General features: G+C 34.1%; 1 non-coding gene and 1 pseudogene across 1 annotated transcript; one reads left to right on the plus strand and one right to left on the minus strand.

The window, feature by feature from the left end:
• Window positions 1–1,261: 1,261 nt before the first annotated feature.
• The window catches only part of LOC149570251 (uncharacterized), a 28,109-nt pseudogene continuing 5,056 nt past the window's right edge, over window positions 1,262–24,314 (minus strand).
• TRNAQ-UUG (transfer RNA glutamine (anticodon UUG)) lies at window positions 5,309–5,382 on the plus strand. Its single transcript has one exon. It is a non-coding gene; the product is annotated as a tRNA-Gln (tRNA).

Here is a 24,314-nt window from a genome sequence, read left to right on the forward strand (position 1 = left end):
AGAATTTTTTGCAACTTTGTACTTAGCTTTTAGGTTGACTTCATACAAACGAAATTGTAATTGAAAACTATCAACAATTAGTTATCATTTATGCAATGTGTAGTATGTGTTGTGCAATACAATTTAATCAAATACAATATGAACATAAATAAGAAAAAATGTATCTCATAGTTTATGGAATAAGCTTTCATTTTATTTTATTTTTGTATCTCTATTCTATAAAACCATGTTTTGTTAATTTTTTCATCTTTATTTTACGTGTGTTGAAAATATGATTTTTTCTTGATTGATTCATGATAGTTCGATAATTTTTGAATCTTTTGGTTTGCCTTTTTTTTACTAAGAAGATTTTTACTACTATGGTAGATAGTAGGAAACCACTGCAAACTTTCGTTTACATAAAATATAATGCCATGATCAATAATGTTACAGGCTCTTTTAAAAAGAGAGAATTACAATTAACTCTTGAAATGAGCTGGCCTATTACAATTAACTTTATCAATGTGCTGGACTATTAAAATTTTGATTGGAATTACATGATATAACAATGCACTTGCGGTCTGGTCTATTGCAAATTGACCATTGTTTCCAAAAGAATATGTTGCATTTTATTCCATTATACAGAATATGATACTGCGAGCCTGCATTCCCTTCCAAAAACTACACTGTATTATGGTTATGGCACACAACTTAGGAATTTGACTTCAATTCTTTTGGCATCTTTGCTGCTCTTGTAGAAAAAAATGATATTGCAAATATATAACCATGTAGCTCAAGACAAAATTGTAAACCTGCTATATTATAAAACCCGTTACAACCATACAAACTCAACAAGAGAATCATCAATAGGACAATGCAGGGCTGTTGTGCCTCCTACCAACATTCCTCAGGGTGAACTAAAGAAATAACCAACTCAGATCACCTTGAAAAAAGAAGCGACTAGGTTATCCCCAAATTTTCTCAACAATTGGGTTGCTACCATCAAGCAAACCCATAGTTAAAGAAAGTGGTCAGACCAACCATCGATTGGAAAGCATACAACAACACCATCAGCGACTACCCAAAAATTAGATCCTATATGGACAAACAGACATCATCCATCTATCTAAAAAAAAATTGCTATAGATGAGACAATGTAAGTCAGATATAAAGAGGAAATTTTCCACTTGGAGCCAAATTGAGGGCCAAGTAATATTTACACATCAGAAAACTAGATACAAAACATATATAAACAAGTGCCATGTTGAAATATCTACATTTCTCAACCCATGTAGTGAACATCACTCATTGCTCCTTTCAGGCTTTTTGTCAACCAAATGGTTGTTTCTCTTGGGGAGACTTTACCACATCCAAAAGGCCTCAAAACTATGCCAAGTTCTTCTAGTCTCTGCTATTGGAGTAATTGTGCACTAAGCGCTAGCAAGCCTTCAAGAGCTTCTACTCTTTGTTGATATGATTTAAGATCTATTCCTCCTTTTACTCATTTTTGAGAATAATCAGAATCTTTGCTAGAGGTTAAGGTTGTCTTAAGGTGCTGATATACAATATGATGGCCAGTAATAGTTGTCCCCATGGGAACTAATAGGACATCTAAATCATTATTGTCTGCATCTAAAAATGAATTCACATCTATTCTTCCTTGCAGCAAGCTGCTCACAATTCCTCTCTCTGACTCAGCTTGATCTGTACCAACTCAAAAAGCACTATGTCTAATTACATGAATAACATCATTGAAGGTTGGTTTCATGTGAACAGAAGTAGGAGCTTTTGCATTGATATGGATCATGCACTTCTCCTATGTTCTATCATAGTTTGCATCATCCCTATCTGAACCTGAGCTTGATGAGGTGGACCTTTCTAAATGCAATCCATATGGGCTACTCTCTACTCTCAAATGATAACTTTCTTCTCCAAGAATTTCTAAGCAAGTACTCTTAACACGCTATTTTGCAGCAGGCAAAAAATTTTTAGAAGGGGCTATGGAGAACTTCGCAATTTGATAAAGTCTGGGTGCATTAACTGATACATCAGGACACTGCATAGCTCAAAGCCCTGAATATTTTTTTCTGTTAGAATACCACAAAGTGGTAGCTTTAGAAACATAAGGTGACTCAGTAGTTGCATCTTCTGGAGTAAGGTTTGATCTCTCAGTGAGTGCTTCAATTCTTCCAAATGAAGATGCTGATGAGCGTGAAGTTAAAGAAGATTTTTGTGGCCTAGGTGTTACAAATTCATTGTTAACAACTTTTACTTTAGGTGTTCCATTCTGAGGACTGTTAGTAATGAATGTAGACCATGAAACTAATGGATTTGTTGGTAGGGGCAGGGAGGCCTTACGACTAGAAATACCTGGAGTTGAACCTGGTACACAAGATGGACGTTGAGATTGTTTTGTGTGTGAATATTTACCATCCAATTTTGGTGTCAAGACAACTCGTGGTGAAGGTTCTCCATAAGTTAACTGTCAAATTTATGACTTAAGTTAACATTATAGTTAAGATAACAAAAGAAAATTGTAGAAATAATAAGAATTTGGAACTTATAGATTGCCTACCTTGAGTAAGATGTGCCTTCTTTATAGAATCTGTTTTTACTCTGGGAGTGGGAAAAAATCGATCAGGGGTCCGAGGGCTTCCCACTCCAATAATCTCTTTTGCAAGTCACTTTATTGCATTTGTAGGAGAGCTTTTCTTATGAACCATGGGGTACTTTACTTCTTTATTTCTATCTACAAGACTTTCCAGATTTTCTGCAAGAAAGCTATGGCCACAATGCCTATCCAATGGAACATCCTCTAAACACAAATTTGATTCCTCTAGTTCCTGCACAACTAAATATTTATTTTAAAAAAACTGCTTGGAAGATTTTGGTAATTACTTTCTTGTGTATGACCATGTACCTTCACTTCCAATGTTGTGTGAAAGGCTATCATGCAATGCACTATCTCTAGCATTCACATAATCACGAGGGGGCCTTACTGGACAAGTTAGATCACTATTAATGGAACCTTCTCTATCACAACTCCTATTGCTTTCATCTATATTTTCCTGTTCAAGATGGTATCCACCCCTCAAGACCCTATCTAGGGTTGGACATTGAACAAGGCCAAAATGTGTCCTACCTTTATCAATGTAAGGCTGAAAATGAGGATGCCTCAACCATAGATGGAAAACTCATAGATTACTCAGCGAGTTTTAAACACTCGCCGAGTATTTAAGCTGGGCGAGTAAATCCCAAAAAAAATTGCCGATTACTCGGTGAGTTTTTACTAAAAACTCGGTGATTTTTTTTTTAAAACTCGGCTGCATTGTTTGATGCCAAGAACTATTTACTATTTTGCTTCTTGCCATGAGCATTCCGCATGAGAATGCAATTTTGTACGCACTGTGCATTTATATTTATCTAAACTCTTCTTGTTTATTTTGTATTCTCTTTAATTAACTTATTAGATGCATCTTCTCATTAAATTTTGCAAAATAAATGTATTTTTAATTAAATTTCAACAGTTTTTTTAAGTTCCCGAGTTTTCCTGAGTTTATTTTTAAATCGCCGATTTTTTCCCGATTAAACTTTTGGGGGGCTTGGCGAGTTTTTGCCTTTGGCAAGTTTTCCAACTATGGTAGATACTATAGACCTTTGCAATGAGGGACATACTTTCATAACTATGCCAGATATATAATACCACTGCATTTCTATGTAAGATACATGCAACCAAATGTACTTTTTATTATTGGCCATTTTGTGGACTTAGGGCCTTTCATTTCCAATGAAAATAATGTTCTATTATTACTTTTATACTTGAATTAATGAATATTGAGCAAGGATTTTTGAATTTTATTCATTATATGAACGTTTAAACTTGAATCTTGATCTCATGTAATGGGATACTTGTAACAATTTTCCAACTTGTATGCCAAATTTTTAATATATAGTCGTAAATCTGTTGCTACCATCCTACCATAATGGGATTTGGGAGTGAGATCTTACCACCCAAGGCTATGCAAAATAAAATAAGCTTTGATGCATTGGACTATGAGGAACAACAAATTTTCATGGATTTTGCATGTCCTTTTGTTGACAAATCCAAGCACACTGCCATGGAAGTATGGGAGGCATCAGCATGGAGCTCTCAGCATGCAATGCAAACACTTAAAAACAAGTGTCTTGTTCAAGAAATGAAAGGGCATTCATGAGAAACATTAACAGTTATAATGAGAATGCATGACCATCTTTGGGACATGGGAAGATAAATTGCAAATAGCTTGAGCCTAGTGAACCAAAATACAATTACCAAAATGAATTTATCTCATAAAGGTTGATATTTTGCAATTTTCTGTGGTCAAATGTAGATTGCCATATTGTTGTCAAGACCATAATGTCTTATGATGTTTAAACTAGAACTTGATGTTACCAAACGTTAATTTCTTGTGATGTTACTGGAGAAGGATGTGCAAAAGACATGCAGAAGAATGCATAGAGCTCATTGGCAAGAGCCTCTCGCCAAACACAACAAAAGCTCACCAGCCCCAATTGCTGATGTGAGGAAAACAAAGGATTCATTAAGAACTGGTTTTATGGCCTCTTTCTTCTCTGTGTGTACCAAGGTTGAAGTATCTAAAATGAAGAGTGTGAATGCAAAATATGTTGATAATTCCTCATAGTGCAAACACATTCACCCACCATGACATCAACTAGGGGGTGATCATGACAAGTTAAAACATAAGGGAGCAACATCTTGTATCACTGTAAGATAAACATCCAATTATGGTGCAACAGCATGGATTGTTGAAATAAAAGTAGTGGAAGAACTGTAATTTTTTGGCATTTAGATTGCTCTCCTATTCATGGGAATTAAAATTTGTTTGCCTGTAAGTTGCTTTCTAATTTAGGTGTATTCCTACTACCATAGATATTTTGTGCCTATAAATTGAGAAATATACTGATTTGGGGCTAGTTTGTTTAATCAAAATGTGTTTAAGATGGAGGAATTTAATGATCTCTAAGGTTTTTCAAGATTCTCAAATTACCAACAAAGTAAAATTACCATTATCTAAGTAACCAAAAATGTGTCCTCCATCTTAAAGAGAATTATTGGTCACCAACTTCTAATCTCTATATTTTCAGCCTTAGGAATGAATTTGATGTTTCATTTTTCACAATTATTTGAAGAGAAGTAGTTATATAAGCTTCATTATATACCTACAAAATGTTGAGAGCAATTGTGTCCCATAGAATTATAATAGGCATTGAAATGATAGTCAACATAAAATGTAACAAAAACTTAATTTGGCCACAACAATCATCACAGGGCTGCATAGCATAGTGGATTAGCGCATTTGACTTTGGATCAAAAGGTCATGGGTTTGACTCCCACTGTGGTCGAGTTTGTCAAAATGAATTTTATCATTTCATTTTTGACATGTTTCTCAAAGTTTGCTGCAAAATGCAAGCACTGCTATGCTTTCTGTGAGTTTAAATCTCTTCTTGTAGCATGGTCTTAGGTGACACTATCAATATGGCTCTTTCCTTATCTTTTGCAACTAGTTTTCTAAATGACAAGAGGATTTTTTTAAAATGTTTATGTTACCATATATGCGAAGGTAGTGATAGTGAAATGCATATTGATGTTTGTTCATTTGTACATATTCATAGATATATGCCATATCTTAATAGAAAAATTGTTTACCCTAAATGTCTACTAAAAGGCCTCGTGTTTGCCTCTTTTGTTCTACAGTCATTAAAAGACTTGAAGGAGCTCAAACATTTGGACATTGAAATGAATGGGCATGCTTTTGATCCTAAAAAACATGGAGAAAAAAGGAGTAATGGGTTTATTTGTCTTACACCTTGCCGATGCGCATCTCTGCCCAACCCTCTGAATGCCTCAAGTTTGCCTCAATGCCCCTCTCAATGCTGCTGAAGTGATCTCCCGCGCACGCACCTTTCCTTTTGAAGAACCCTGTGTCACGCGATTTCATTCAAATGAGGGTTTTTGGCTTTTTTTCTCTTATATCCTGCTGGCATTGCAATTGTGATGCTTGCTGTCATAATTGTGACAACATTGGGCTAAAATTGAAAAAAAAAAGCCAAAACCATATTACCTTTTCTTGCCGTCGCAAATTGACCCCTAATGTATCAGTGGTTGGTGTTTGAAAATGTTACTAGTTTCCAATTACCCCAATGAGAACTAGACATATCTAGGGACAACTAACTCCCATTTTTTATAGATCCTTTCAGACACTGAGCCAACTATAAGGCTTGACCCTTCTTCTACTTCAAGATCTACAAAACCTAGGTGGGTGAACCTCAGATCCAATTAATATGGTACCAGTGCAGAACATATCCTTAGATCTAACAAAGTAGATTAAAATCCCCTATATCTCCTAACACCTATGCAATGACACAGACTTGTAGTAGCTAAATGCAAATACTATGATATTCACAAGCTGAGTGAGGGCATCACATTTGGATTCTTCAACATGAAAGGGAAAAAACATTTGATTAATAATGTTGAATTCAACAAAACCTCAAATATGCAGCAGTGAGACTTAATGATATTGCAGTTGACCAGTGCCTAATCCATTGGGCAAATCCATGAATTCAATACATACATTTGTGATATTAGGACATATTTGATATACCTAGACATCATATCTATCTAATCACCTTTTGATTCAAACATCAGTGTTCATTTAGACCTCATTCTCACAAAATATCCTTCTCAACATAACCAACAATCCTATCAAACACGTCAAGCATTTACTTGGTCCTTTGTTCCAATAGCAAAACCTATTTGACATTCAACTTTAAAGGTATGCAAATGGATCTTAGATCCTTCTCCTAGACCACATAAGACTACAAATTACTGAGGTAGGAGACAATAATCAAAATAAAACTAATGAATTTCTTGCTCATTTGTATTCATTTCCTTGAGATAATACCATCAAATGCATGAAATCAAAACATGAAAACACCTAACATATTACAACTTGCTGTATTGTGTTTCCTACTATTGTTCGTACATGAAGAATTGCTAAAGAATGGTGTCTCAGTATTGGGAATACATCAAGATTGGAACCAAAACCTGGTATCATAGCAATGGGCAATTTTTCTCCAAAACTAGAACCAATTGGTTTCTCAGTGACAAAAACTAGAACTCTTACGATGAGAAAGAATGAGAAAGATATAGAAAGATTTTTTTTTGGATCTACTCTACAATTGACAAGTGTCCACTTGAAATTCCCTCTCTTTTCCATGAAAAGACTCTTTCTAATCTCTCTTTCCTTTGATCTGATTTGGTTCTCATCGGTATTTTATATTTGACTTGAAAATATCCTTTTCAATGATGAGAACCATTCTGTTTGCCAAAATTTTAAATACCTCATGGGATGCTTAGTAAAATTTGGGTTTAAACCTGAGTATAAGTGATCAAAATTGACCCTACCTACATTTTTACCATATATTTACTCATTACCATGCTAGAAATCAGTTTTAAACTTCAAAACTAGAATATAATTACAAGTTAAGAATCTGGTAGAAATCCTTTTGTAGCTTGAACAAACTACTTCCTGTGAAAAAACTAACCTCATATTCCTAAAATTCAATTTCTTCCAATTCTGGTGATATATAACATTGCTATGTTAGCCTATAGGAAACCCCTTAAAAGTAAGTTTAAAAATGTCCTCCTCTACCAGAGCTGTATAGATTGCAACAGAATTAAAAAATTTCTAAAGTCTAAACTTTAGATTAAACCCATTTTGAATTTAAAATTCTTTGGCGTGTATACCCTTTTGAAAAATATTTTAAATGATAATTTAAAATATTGTATTTGTTTGTTCACTTTCAAATTTGGGGTCAACTCTCCTTTCATTGATTGTCATGTGGTCAACCCATGCATTTAGCACCACATGTCATCTCTTGATTTTCCAACCTTGCCATCAAGTGCCATCTCAACATTTGAGTGAGGTTCGCTAACACATTTAAATAGCTTTCTTACTAGCTTTCCTTAACTAGTGTGCATCTTCAAAATCCAGGTAATATGGTGCATCCATGTTGGTTTAAATCTATGGTACCACCTCATCACCAACCAAGACCTGCTGCCACTTGTCACAATCCTGCATTCTTGCATTTTTTAACCAAATCATATCTTAATCTTGTGGGCATGTGCCCGATACTGGATCAAGACACTTGTCACAATCTAAGTGTATTCCTACCACATCATCATACTTGCTAGTTCGTTCAAAATTATTTATCTATTCCCTCTAGCTAAATCATCAGTGGGACCCCTATGCAAACTTGGCTTGCAAAAGCCTTCTCTCTTGAAGACATAATAGATGGAGTGTAAGAAAGTATTTAAATACTTTAAAGTCCCATTCCCCCACCAATGTGGGATAATGGGAATACCATTGTTCCCCTCAACTTTTACTCTATGCTTTTTAAAAAATTGTGGGTTCTTCTTCTTACTGCCCGATCTATCCACTTGCATGAGGTTTTCCTTATTGTTCCAATCTAAAAATTTGATTCTTTGTACTCAACTTCTTCTTCTTTTTCTCACATGGGTTACTAGTTTAAAATTGTGGGTTCATTTTTACTTTGGTCTATGGCTTCATTTGTTTATCCAAACAATTTATCTTGCTCCTTTTCATACCTAATCCTGGGTTGCTTGCTCGACTTTTCTTAGCTTTGACCTGTAGCTTATATCACTGCCAGCTCCTTCCTCTTTTCTATGTCACTAGAGTTTTTTCTAACACCTAGCTCCCCTTTGGATGGCTAGAATCCTTGTCGTGGGTGTGGTCCTTTTATTTGATGCTAGTCTTTGAAAAATGTATTGTGTCTTCTAGCTATGTGTGGAGTGTTCTCTTTAAAAGCATGGGTTTTGTCTTTATAGCCAATGGCTTCTCTTCCCTTTTTTCAAGAATATGGTTTCTTCTTTTGTTGTTTTGTGGCTACTTCCAAGCCAACCCTTTCTTCCACAGACCTCCTCTATGTGTTCTCTCTGTTTTAATAAAGGCTCTACCACTGTTTAATTTGGGCATCTCATTTTTTCTCTACCTGTGGCTTGCTCCCTACTTATTGCATGAGGTTGGGTCCTCTTTCCACATGTTTTTCTGTCATTACATGAGCTACTTCAATCAGATGGGGGTCTTTTTCTATACTAGGCAGCTTCCAAAGTGGCATGAGAACTTTTTTTTAGCATGGCAAATTGTTTGTTATAACTCCCTATTGCCGTGTCCTATGGATTCCTTTTTTTTACATTGTGTTGAATATGGCTTTTTGTATATGGTGATCCTCTCCTTTAACTCCAACCCTTGCCATGGTTTTCCTCTATTATTACCTTGGCATTGGGCATTCTTTCATTATGGAGGATGATCTCTTTGATGTGTGTTCTTTCCCTGGTGTTCCTACTTGGCATTGTCTTCTTCTCCATATGCAATGTGCTTCTTTTTAACTATGATCCCCATTCTTTACACATGTGTGGAGCTTCTTTTGTTTAATTGTTGTGTTTGTTATTATTGACTATGTGATCCTTTGTGCTTTACCTAGTGTTTGTTGGCTTCTTCAATGCCTTCAATCTGTGGAACTCCTTTACTTAGTGTAGGGTCTCTATTATCATGGCTCTACCCTACCAGGCGTGAACCTTCAAACTTTGACTTTTGACTGCCCATGCCATGGGATTATAGTTTTTTATGCATGCCTAGGCTTCATTGCTTTGCCATTATAACCTTGGCCTTTTAAAGTAATTAGAAATGTATTCTCTTTAAATGTTTTTCTTAATTTCATTGATCAGAAAGATTACCATGCCCTCTTCATTTGGAAAAGTGACCTTTTTATCACTATCTTCATAATTCTTCCTTTAGCTTGCAAGATCAATGCTCTACCATTGAGCTATGAAGGCAAGGTAACTAAGTGCCAATAGATGCCAATAAATACAGGGGCCAATTTCATCAAACAATGCAATGTCTTTACTATCAAAAAAAGCCTTTTGAGAGTGACCCTTCTTTCATTGACAATCGACACATTCTCACTTCATGGGTATATAGTGTGCAATCAATAATGGGCAAAGATGCAATTGGATTGCTATTTTGCAAAAATTTCAAATAAAATTGAAGAACCAAACCAACCTCTTTAATTGCTTCAAGATGGGCAACATCCTTTATGCTCAGCTTCAAACTACTCTCAAGATAGAAAAGGTCAAGTGATGTGGAAATAGCAAGCTCATGGAGGCCTGTGTAGGAAGAAGAAGTAGATCATGGGGATACATTTGGCATTAAATTTCTAGCTCAAGGAAAAGATATTAAAGTAATTAAATAATGATGAGTCAATATGGAAACATTAAACCAAATCGAATTACTTGCCACGTATGCCCTTAAAGATCTTTGGCTTGCAAGAATTTTATCGGTTTTAATAGAATTAGTTGGACCCCAAAGTGGGTTTGACTAAAAAGAAAAAAAATTTCAGACACCTAAGATTGTAAAGTAACCTATTGATCAATCTGATACTGATTAAACTTGAATATGAGCATTTCTTGATCATTTAAAACTCATTTTATCCTTTTTGCAACCTCTCACTTTTGCGCCAGGAGGTCCATTGATTGGCCTTAAAAATGGACCCAAACACCTGACCAGGCTCTAAGAACTAGCACACTGACTCTTTGTTGTACACACTTTTACGCCATCAGATCTCATCTCATGAAAGATTTGGGGTCAAAAGACCATCAAAGTGACCCTTTCATAACTGCCTGCAAACAAACATGTTAGAAAGCAATAAATTGGGTTCAAATTTGGCTTTGAAAACTGGGCAAATGGCCACATGCAAAGACAAAAACTGGGGCATTGATTCTCTGTCACGAGGACAATATGGATCTACAATTTAGGCTCATGAAGAAATACAGGGCACAAATGGTGAGCGGTCAAATTAGGCTACTTAGATTTTGCAGACTGGAAACATTGTCTGAAAAGTGATTTTTGCAAATGGAGTTGACCTAGAAAAGTGTGCGTACATAGTTGTTATGACTTGAAAACTGACACACTTAAAATATTTTCAGAGGGAAACATAGTGGTATAATCCATTTGATCTTACCAATCATGGATCTCAAGTTATGATGTCATGAACAGGGGTACCAAATAATCTACATTTCTCAACACGAGTAAAAAGATAGAAATTATACTTGGAATCACATTTGAAAACTGATCAAATGGATTCATCATAAGCTCAAAATTGAAACATAATAAGTCTTTGATATCTAGAATTCAATGCAAAAGGAAATTTAGCATTTGGGTCAACTGGGTCAAAATTATAACAAGTCAAATAGGGCCTTCCAAAATTATGTGCAAAGTGCATTAGCATGACATTGATAAACAACCAACTTTGAGGGGTTCAAAACCTAGACAAACGGATTCAAAATGACTCAAAATCTAAAACATAGGCTCTTAGGTACAGACACTAGACACTTCCCAAAGTGGTATATTACAACTCATTTCTGGGTGCAAGATATTCGGTTGCGAACATAGCCTCCTATTATTGTTTGGCACTTAGGTGAAAATGCAGATTTAATACTAGCTCAAAATAGGACTTCACTGAATGGCTAAGAATCTCAATTTAACTTCATGGAACAAGTAAACAAACTAAATGGAGGGTGTTAGAAACATTAAACACCTCATGGGGATCTAAGGTACATTCGGGTACAATCTCATCAAAATGCATTTACAGGCCTATTCTTTCTCAATGGTACTCAAAATTGACCATGCAATTTTTAGTCCCAACAAACATAATATCCATAAAGCATGGGTAGATAAAATATTGTATTGGGAAGTCATGTAAGTAAAAAGGAAAGAAAAAAAAAATTCAAGAATCAGTTGTTATGATCAATAACCATCAAGGAAAAGAAATAAATATGCCAGTGGAAGAGAGAAAAAGGGTTTTGGTTCCAATTTTGTTTTAGTTTTTGCTAGGTAAGATTGCCTTTTTCTATAGAGTTTGGGCTTCTGAGAGGGAGAGTTTTGCTATTCTTTTCTATTATGTTGTAATGCAAGGGAAGGAAATTTCTATTTCCAAATAGTGATTACTGTACAAAAACAATAGAATTTTTGTCATTTTGTTCTGTTCAAAGAGGGGATAACAAAAAAATATTAAAACTTTGAATTTAAATATATGTTTTCTGATCAATATTCAACTTGGAGTGGTATTGATCTTCTCTGAATGTGGATCTATTGTATTTAATTGTGATCATGATTATCCTTTGGACTTCATGCTATGCTTATCATGTATTTGGGATGAATATTTTGTCTTTTATTTGTGTTATTTCCATAATGTAATGCTTGAATAAATGGACTTTGTCTCATTTATTTCCTTTTGGTTGTTTAGTTTTTCTGCATATATTTCGTGTTGATGGATAGATGTTTGTAAACCTTTTGTGCTTTCTAATTAAAAACATCCATATTTTTATTTCTATGAATTCATTATAAATCTTACATGGGGAGCTATACCTAGATAAATTCGAAGGGCTCTTACACTCTTTGAATAGTGAAGTAACCCAACTGTTAGTGCATTTTCAAGCTTCCTATCTGGGCTTTTGGGGTTAATTTGTATTTATTTCTTTAGGGGACAATTTGTGAGATTAGGTAGGGGAGAGAATATTAGAGAGTAATTAGAGGAAGAGAGATAAATAGAATGAAATACTAGATACTAATTTCAACCCCCATCTTATACATATTTGAAACCATTTGCTAAGAAACATTAATTTCTAACAATATTACTAAAAAAAACTAAATTAAAAGATATAGCCCTTAGAAATATTTAGCACTTTCTCTTAACCCAATTGACATAAGCAAACAAATTGGTAATTTTCAAAGTTTTGTGTTCAATTTAATATTTATTAGTTAAATTATTAAAATTTACTAAATTAAACAGTTTTAAATTATTTCATAAAGAAATATAAATAAGTGTATATATTTTTAAGTAAATTAGTTATACTATTTAAAATAATATTGTATTCATAAGACATTACATTTTAATTACTTTAATTTTAAAGAAAAGATAATCTTACGTATTAAACTAATTAAGACCATATAAAATATACTAAATTAGAATTTACCAATGACCAAATTTAGATTCAAACCTAGTTGACACAACAATACTACCACACTATATCGAAAGTCTTTTTTTAAAATTAATTTTAAAAATGAATATTAAGTTATTTATTAGACATAAAAATTATTGACAAATTATTATGTGGTTCTTTCCACTACTATTAGCTTATGAATTCTCAAAATTTTAATCTAATAATTGACATTGAAAACTATGTATTATAATAAAAATTAAAGACTCATAACTCTCGGCTGCCCTATATATTATAAAAATAATATAAGCTAGCTAAACTCAATTTAAACAACATATAAAAAATTTATATTAGAAACATGGCATTGGTAAAGATTCCATGGATTTCCATAGATTTCATTTCCTTCATATTCTGTGTGTATCTATAGATCTTTTATATTAATTATCATATATATACTTGCTACCTAGATATTTTATCATGATAGTTAGTTAAATTAATTAATTTTGGAGAGAAAGAGAGAGAGAGAGAGAGGGGGGGGGGAGGGTGGGGTTAATTTTGAACTATTCAAAACTACCTCACTCGATATACTTCTCTCTCTCCCCATACTAAAACTTTTCTTTCTCCCCATACAACTTTTCAAAACTACCTCTCTCTATGTACTACTCTCTCACCCTATACTCAAGCTACCTCTCTCTATGTACTAAATTTTTTTGCCATAATCCTAACTCAAACTTTTGAACACAAACTCCAAATTTCAAGTAAATTTCTATTGGGAATGAGAGGTAATAAAAGAGACGGAAGAGATATGGGAAAGATAAGTTTCCATTCAATTCAAAGGGACAAGTTTTGGAAAACCTAGTTTGATAATGTCGAAGGACATGGAATATGTGTGCAATTCATGCCAATCAAAATCTTATCTTGCTAAGTTAGGATGCTTTCAAATTGCCTTCTGCCCTATTCAATATCATAGTAAAGATAATGGAGATATCATCTATGTGAGACTATATTTCTCATTGTTTGACAGGATATCATGGCAATGTTAAAGAACATATGAGTGCCATTGCATGTTGATAAAGAACTAGCTGCAAATTATCAAACTATAGAAAGAAAAGTTTGGACATTGTGTGGTTACATTGAAAGCCCTGAAATGCCTATCTTCATAAATGTATTAGAAGGTAGAATGGTAATAGGTAGAACAAATAATGTTCCAAGGATGCATGGATTTTTTTTGACAAAATTCCTCCCCAATGTGTGTAATCTATTTGGTTCATTCCTTGCATCCTCTTTCCAACCAATGTACTCCTCCAATGGCATATTTGGAAATGATAGAATCCATGTTGTGACATGACATGGGAGATAATAGTCCAAGCAGCAAGGAATTAATTTGATGAAACTCCTGTTTGATAATGGGTGTACGTGCGTAAGGAATATTCAAGAGTGTGTAATGAACCCTGTTGGGGTCCATTGTTTATTTACGAATTTTTGTTATTTGTCTCCCTTTTTCAATATTATTCCTCAATGTGATTCTATTTATATCAGTTGATGCTGATCCTAATGCCCAAATATTTGAAACATATATAATCACTATGAGATCTTATGACATAGCAATCAGTTGAGGCTCATGCTTGATTCCATGGCTCTAATACTATTAAATTACATTTTGAGTTCTCTCCACTAATGTCGATGGCTGTTAGGAATGGTCATACCCTTTGTTTTAATATGCTTCAGTCAATGTCTTCCCATTCATATTTTCTATCCTTCTTTAGTATAGTCAAAATATATAGGTTTTGAGGAAAAGGTCACGACTTTTCTCTGGGTCACTAGGTATTGGTTATCATTAATAAATGCTAATATGTTATTCTATGAAATAATATTTAGTATGTTAATATTTTATTATATAATAGGTCATTAATATTATATTCCAAAATTCTCATTTATCATTTGATATATATTGCATTGTAAATTTTGAACAAAGTTATTATGTTAATATATAAATGGTATTCAATATATGATTATATATTTTATTGACCATTGATATTATTATGATCATATCTTACTTATTATATATTATTTATTAATTATAAATCACTAAATTATTATGTATTATTTATAGTGATTATTTGCTTATTACTTATTTTCAATTTAATATTATTGCTTATCTATACTATGATTATACTATACATTTGAAATAGTACTTCTTGTATTTTCTTCATTTCTTTACCATTCTTCCCATGTAACTATAATTATATTAATAACAACATTATAATATACCATATATTATATTAATAAAATTACTAATATCATTTTTCTTAATACTATTACATAGTATATTTCTTTATATATTATTTATAATAATATTTAATTCTTAATTATTATCATTATATAATATATTATTGAATATTCATATATCCTTTTTAATTTGGGCTCATTACAAGTCCACCCTTCCTCAAATTGCTTGCCCTTAAGCAATTCCTAATTTTTGCTCAACTTAAATATCAATGGCCTATTCCTTGATCATTTTTCTTTGGATTATTAAAATAATGATTATCCTAACAAAATTATGAAATATAGATATATACAATGTATAAACCACTAATGCATAAAGACACAAAGTAGACACAAAGTATACACATTAATGGAAGAAGACACAAAGTAGACACGATGTAGACACATCATGCATAACCTTGATTAGATCCTAAAATTAACAATGCACAATGACTATACTTCTTCATTAGGCTTATGAACCCTGCAACCACAAAATAAGCATTAGTACATGCATATAAATATATATAAACTTCAAAGAAATTCAAATAATAATAAGTTAATCCAAGCTAGTTCCATACTAAGCCCAAGAGCAGACTTTGGCCCCCTTGGCCCCAGTGGCAGGTGTTAGGCATCCACATGAGGTGGTCTACTTAGTGGATTGCTTGTTTGGGTAGAAAGGTTCTTGTGAAAAGGAACCATTACTATCTTTCCCTTAACTAGCACTACAATAGGGTGTCCTAACCAATCTTCCTTGATTTCAGACACCATATGAAGGTTGGTAGGGTGCCCTTACTATCTTCCCCTTAACTAGTACTACAATAGTGTTCTCCCCTGATTGCAGACTCCATAGGAAAGTGGTAGGGTTCCCTTACTATCTTCCCCTTAACTAGTACTGCAATAGGGTATCGTAGCAGCTCTTTCCCAATTGTAGACTCCATAGGAAGGATAGATGCCCTTATAGTCTTTCCCTTAACTAGTACTACAATAAGGTGTCTGAACAGACCTCCCTTAATTGTAGACTCCATAGGAAAGCTAAATATGGCCTTTCCCTTAACTAGTACTACAATAAGGTGTCTTAATAGACCTCCCTTAATTGCAAACTCCATAGGAAAGTTAAATATGACCTTTCCCTTAACTAGTACTACGATAAAGTGTCTTAACAAACCTCCCTTAATTATAGATTCCATTGGAAAGTTGAATATGGCCTTTCCCTTAACTAGTACTACAATAAGGTGTCTTAACAAACCTCCCTTAATTGCAGACTCCATAGGAAAGTTAAATATGGCCTTTCCCTTAACTAGTACTACAATAAGGTGTCCTAACATACCTCCCTTAATTGTAGACTCCATAGGAAAGTTATATATGGTAGGGTTTCTATATAGTCTTTCCCTTAACTAGTACTACAATAAGGCATCTTATAGACCTTCCTTGATTGTAGACTCCATAGGAAAGCTACTTGAAATCCCTAAATCATTTCTCAAATAATCAATTTTACACCTTTATGATTACATTAATTAAGAAAAAATACAATTTTATATTTTAACTATGGTTGAACTTCCTTGAAGCTCCATTGGCTTCCCTCTTTGTTCATTCACTGAATGTTATTGATGTTCCCTTGATCATATCTCATCTTCTTCTAAAGACAATATTGAAAAAGGATGTTCAATGTTTGTCTCACCTACTTCAGTATTCTCTTCCACATATACCTTCTAATTTTATGTGCTCCTCATCTTTTGATCTATTTTATGCTTTATTTGGCTTCATATCTATTCCTTTCCCACATCGTAATGATCATTTCTGGTCATTTATTAATTTACCTCTTTTTATTAGCTTTTTCCATGTTTCTTCCCCATGTCACACTAAATGCTTATTGTCACCTAACCATAGCCAAGAAAACCTGTATGCCTGATATATGTGGACTTGGCTCATGGGTTGTACATTTTCTGTGGCTGACATTGGTTTTTGCAGTTGTATTTACACTCATTGCATTGCATCCCAAGGTATAGTTAAATCTTGCTATTGGTTTTACAAATGTTTAAAGATTTATATGTTTGAACAAAGGATTTCCACATCAAGAACTGAGATATATTTGAATAGAATATGGAAAATAGGAATTGACTTTTCCTTATTGATGCTAAGAGTACTTATAGCTTGGACAAGTTGTGCTTCAACCTTGACAATGCTTTGGAAAAGAACATAGTTGCATTGGTTCTTATTAATGCAATGAATTGTAGTAGCAACCCTAGCCTATCCATCCATCTTCAAGAAATCAGCAGCCACATTGAGATACTTTCAAATTCTTGATAAAAAGATTAATTTCTTGTGAGAACATTACCAAGTTAAGACTAGTCAAAATTGTAAGGAAATTGAATCATATATTGTGATTACTCATTTGAGTTCAATTTTTGTGGCTCTTTCTATCATTTTATCTTGTGGCCAGTCTAAGCTTTTTGTTATATTCTTTCAACTCTAGTTTCTAAATTTTAGGTGAAACTCACATAGAGTAAAAAAGTAGCCACTGAAAACTTGTTGCATGTGTTGATGGTTAAAGGAATTATTGCATACATAGATGGTCCAATTCTTCATGTTTTTTTTTTTTTTTTTATACCATGTAAACCTATTGGTTAGTGATTGGACATGGACTTAAAAGTGTTGTGGTATCATAAATGTCTGTGGCGGTAGGTGAATGGTAGACTCTTGCTCGCTTCTGTCATCTCTCTATATCGTGCATATGTGTGCTACACTGGACTTTCAAGTGAACCAAGTAATTATGATCATTATAGGCTCCATAAACATACAAAAGCTATCTCTACTGGTACTCTTATTACTGGGCTTCTAATAATGGTTCTATCTATTGTCTATTCTCTTGTTCGTGATGGATCTTCAACTATATTTCTTTCACGGCCATCCTCACCACGACAAGGCACACCACAAGGTATCTTTTTGCTTATGATATTTGTCCCAGCATTTTTGTGAAGTCTTTAAAGTTCCATACTAGATAAAGAACATAAGCAATCTTCCATAATCCTTATCACCATATCTTGTTTTTTTTCCTATTTGATCTCTAAATGTGTTTCACATTGATTAAGTTGAACATCATTATTTGTCTTCTTATTATTGTAGTCATACTTATTTTGACTTATGCTCGTAACTCTGTATTATTGACTTTATGGTTGAATCAATTTCGATAATCATTGGCTAATGACTATTGTTGCTTCATTTCAATATATCAATATACGAATATGAGAATCCATGGTATTCCCTAAACTCACAATGATATGCAACTAAACTGTTCAGATCATATGAATCACTCGTGATTTAATTAGTGGACACTAAGATAATGTGATGCCAAGAGACAGTGATGCTTCATCCATTTTCACTATTCCATCAACTTCTGATTGGAGTTACTCCCAAGTTGTTTGATATGAGCCAATATCAATCTGCACAGAAATCGTGTATTCCCAAATTATTTTTGTTAGGTTTTTATATTATTTTATGTTGAGGATGATTTGAACGTTGTGTATGAGACAAAAATTTGGCTAGTTGCATTAGGCTTGATTTCAATTCTAGTCATCAATTTGCCTTCATTAATTGGCTAAGCTCTGAAACATATGTTGTGGCTAGTTTGATTCTTTCAATGTGCAAATATTAAATACTCTTCATCAACCTTGCCCTGCTGACATTGTATTTGTAGCAGATTTCATCTTTTTCCTTTCCTTCTATTTGGATATATTATTTTCTTCACGAGATGGCAAAATCAAGCTCTGATACCATTTCTAATGAACCTTCTTGGGGTCCATTATTTATTTATGACTTTTGTTATTTGTCTCCCTTTTTCCATATTATTCCTCAATGTGATTCTATTTATATTAGTTGATGCTGATCTAGATGCCAAAATGTTTGAAAACATATATCACTATGAGATCTTATGACATAGCAATCAGTTGAGGCTCATGCTTGATTCCATAGCTCTAATACTACTAAATTGTATTTTGAGTTCTCTCCACTAATGTCGATGGCTATTATGAATGGTCGTACCCTTTGTTTTACTATGCTTCAGTCAATGTCTTTCGATTCATATTTTCTATCCTTCTTCAGTATAGTCAAAATATATAGCTTTTTAGGAAAAGGTCACAACTTTCTCTAGGTCAGTAGGTATTGGTTATCATTAATAACTGCAAATATATTATTCTTTGAAATAATATTTAGTATGTTAATATTTTATTATATAATAGGTCATTAATATTATATTTCAAAATTCTCATTTATCATTTGATATATATTGCATTGTAAATTTTGAAGAAAGTTATTATTTTAATATATCAATGGTATTCGATATATGATTATATATTTATTGACCATTGATATTATTATGATCATATCTTACTTATTATATATTATTTATTAATTATAAATCTACTAAATTATTATGTATTATTTATAGTGATTATTTTCTTATTACTTATTTTCAATTTAATATGATTACTTATCTATACTATACATTTGAAGTAGTACTTCTTGTTTTTTCTTCATTTCTTTACCATTCTTCCCATGTACCTGTAATTATATTAATAACAACATTATAATATACCATAGATTATATTAATAATATTAGTAATATCATTTTTCTTAATACTATTACATAATATATTTCTTTATATATTATTTATAATAATATTTAATTCTTAATTATTATCATTATATAATATATTATTGAATATTCATATATCCTTTTTAATTTGGGCTCATTATAGAGTGTACAAGCCATATCCAAAGTGAATGATCACTTGAAATAGTAGATGATTGTCAAGTGACATCTTAGGCCACTGGTATGAGATCATCGACTAGTTGATAGGCATCATAAGTTGTTATGAATCGACCATATGAATCACCATGCAATAGTTGTAGGTAATAGTGCATGATACAGATATGTATATCTGCATGTCAACTATTTGATCAAATTCTTCAACTCCTCAAATGATGCAAATGATAATTTCTTGATGCAATCTCACCCATACAAAATAGAAAGCCATCAATGAGACATGAAATCCACTTGACACTTGCAGGTGAGTCATGGAGATATAATTCAAAATTACCTATGAGATGTTAGAATGATCATTATTCGACAGCTTCCATGAACACTAAGCATGACCCCTAAGATTCACAATTTAGAATGGAATGACATTGTAGAAGAGATAGCATCCAACTGTGTGACAAAATGCATGATGAAATTTTAGCATACCAATATATAGTCTCACACAATACATAATGGATAGGTGATTATATGTGGCATGCTGACTATTTTAGGAAAGCTATGAGTACATAATGTTCTAGAAATAATGACTAGATATAATTTCACATCAACACTTTTTCTTAACTGTTGAGGCAAATTCTAAAGACATGTCAAGTAGTAGAAGGTCTCAATTATCCTAAGTAATTTTATCAAGTCATAAAGAAATAAAAAATCATCTACACATTAGGAAGATACTTTGAAGGTGAATACTGCGACACACAAATTATGGATATATGACAACCAAATTGGTCCCTAGGAGCCCTATGGCCCCTAGGGACATATTTTGTCATGAAATGCATCAAGATGGGTCATAGGTTAACCTATTACAACTCTTGATACATTCAAACCAACCAAATGCATCCCTAGGGGTCCTCAAGCCCCCAAGGACATATGTTGTCATGAAATGCATCAAGAGGGGTCATAGGTTAATGTATGAACCCTCTTGATCCATTGGTACCAACCAAATGTGTCCCTAGGTGATCTAGGGCCTCTAGGGACATACGCTTTCATGAAATGCATTGAGAAGGGTGCCCTTTTGAAGCATTAAAACTAACCAAATATGTTTTCATGAAATGTATCGAGAGGGGTCATAAGTTGACCTATGACCCCTCTCAACACATTCAAATAAACCAAATGCATCCCTAGGGGCCCTAAAGCCCCTAGGGACATATATTGTCATGAAATGCACCGAGATGGGTCATTGGTTAACCTATGACCCCTCTCAACACATTCGAACCAACAAAATGCATCCATATGGGCCTTAGGGAAACTAGGGACATATATTGTCATGAAATGCATCGAGAGGTCATATGTTAACCTATGACCCCTTTCGATACTTTTGAACCAACCGAATGCATCCTTAGGGGCCCTAAGGCCCCTAGGGACATATATTGTCATGAAATGCATCAAGAGGGGTCGTAGGTTAACCTATGACCCCTATCAATGCATTCAAACCAACCAAATGTATCCCAAGGGGTCCTAGGGCCCCTAGGGAGATATATTGTCATGAAAAGCTTCAAGAGGGGTCATAGGTTAACATATAACCCCTATCAATATATTCAAACTAACCAAGGGTATCTAGGGACATAGATTGTCATGAAATGCATTGAGAGGGGTCATAAGATAACCTATGATGCCTCTCAATTCATTCAAACCAACCAAATGCATCCCTAGGGGCCCTAGGGCCCATAGGGACATATGTTGTCATGAAATGCATTGAGAGGGCTCATAGAGAAACCTATGACCCCTCTCGATGCATTCGAACCAATCAAATCGATCCTTAGGGACATGTGTTCTCATGAAATGCATCAAAAGGGTTCATAGGTTTACCTATGACCCCTCTCAATACATTTGAACCAACCAAATGCATCCCTAGAGGTGCTAGAGCCCCTAGGGACATATCTTGTCATGAAATGTGTTGAGAGGGGTCATAAGTTAACCTATGACCCCTCTCAACACATTGGAACCAAGAAAATCCATCCCTAGGGGCCCTATGAACCCTAGGAACTTTTTTTGTTATAAAATGCATCGAGAGGGATCATATGTTAACCTATGAGTGCTCTTAACAAATTCAGACCAACCAAATGCATCCCTAGGAGCCCTAGGGCCCCTAAGGACATTTGTTGTCATGAAATGCATTGAGAGGGGTCATAGGATAACCTATGAACCCTCTCGACACATTCAAACCAACCAAATACATTGCTAGGGGTCCTAGGGTTGCTAGGGAAATACATTGACATGAAATGCACTGATAGGGATTATAGGCTCACCTATGACTCCTCTTGACACATTCGAACCAACTAAATGTGTTCTTAGGGGCCCTAGGGCCCCTAGTGACATACGCTGTCTTGAAATTCATCAAGATAGGTCATAGGTTAACCTATGACAACTCTTGACACATTTGAACCAACCAAATGCATCCCTAGGGGCCCTAGGGCCTATAGGGAAATATGTTTTCATGAAATGCATATAGAGGGGTCATAGGTTAAATTATGACCCCTCTTGACACATTAAAACCAACCAAATGTATCCCTAGGGGTGCTAGGGCCCCTAGGGACATACCTTGTTATGAAATGCTTTGAGAGGGGTCATACATTAACTTATGACCCCTCTCAATGCATTCAAACCAACCAAATGTTTCCCTAGGGCTCCTTGGGCCCCTAGGGATATACATTGTCATGCAATGTATTGAGAGGGGTCATAAGTTAACCTATGACCTCTCTCAATGCATTCCAACCAACCAAATGCATCCCTAGGAGCCCTAGGGCCCCTAGTGAGATATGTTGTCATGAAATGCATCAACCTATGACCCCTCTCGAGACATTTGAACTAACCAAATGCATCCCTAGGATTCTTAGGGCCTCTTGGGATATATGTTGTCATGAAATGCATTGAGAGGGGTCATAGGTCAACCTATCTCCCTTCTCAATGAATTCAAACCAACCAAATATGTCCCTAGGGCCCCTAGGGACATACATTGTCATGAAATGTATCAAGAGTGGTCATAGGTTAACCTAAGACCCCTCTTAAACATTCAAACCAACCAAATGCATCCCTAGGGGACCTAGGGACATATGTTGTCATAAAATGCATTGAGAGGTGTCATAGGTTATCCTATGACCCCTCTCAATGCATTCAAACCAACCAAATACATCCCTAGGTGCCCTAGGGCCCCTAGGGTCATATGTTTTCATGAAATACATCGAGAGGGGTCATAGGTTCTTGACATACTAAAACCAACCAAATGCATCCCTAGGGGTCCTAGGACTCCTAGGGACATTTGTTTTCATGAAATGCATCGAGACAGGTCATAGGTTAACCTATGACCCCTCTCAATGCATTCAAACTAACTGAATGCATCCCTAGGGGCTCTAGGGCCCCTTGGGACATATGTTGTCATGAAATGCATCAAGAGGGGTCATAGGTTAACCTATGACCCTACTTGATACATTTAAACCAACCAAATGGATCCGTAGGGGTCTTAGGACCCTTAGGGACATACATTGTCATAAAATTCATTGAGAGGGGTCATGGGTTGATGCAGTCAAAACAACCAAATGCATCCCTAGGGATATACGTTGTCATGAAATGCATTGAGAAGGGTCATAGGTTAACCTATGACCCCTCTCGATGCATTTGAACCAACAAAATGCATCCCTAGGTGCCCCAGGTCCTCTAGGTACATATGTTGTCATGAAATGCATCGAGATGTGTCATATGTTAACTTGTGACCCCTTTCGACACATTCAAACCAACCAAATGGATGATAGGTCATAATAATAATAACAACAACAATAATAATAATATGTATTTTCTATACTATATTTAATATTATAGTAAAAGTCATAATAATATAATATAATAATCATATATATATATAATATTTATAGGTCACAATAATGATAACAATAATCACATATATTGCATTATTATATTTAATAATAATAGTAAAAATCATAATAATATAATATAATAATTATATATAATAATAGTCATATATAATAATCATATATATATATATATATCATACATAGTAATGAAATTTATTTACATTGCCCATAATTCGCTCCAAAATTTGCGAATCAATTTTGGGTACCCTATCTAATATTGGATATCTGATTTGAGATTGAATACCTGATAATACTAGCATGATTTTACCAACATATTCCTTATCATTGTAGACTCAACAATATCACTTTT

Source organism: Cupressus sempervirens, chromosome 3, assembly GCF_028749045.1.
Source record: "Cupressus sempervirens isolate cs-2001-9-10 chromosome 3, ASM2874904v1, whole genome shotgun sequence".
Taxonomy (NCBI): Eukaryota; Viridiplantae; Streptophyta; class Pinopsida; order Cupressales; family Cupressaceae; genus Cupressus; species Cupressus sempervirens.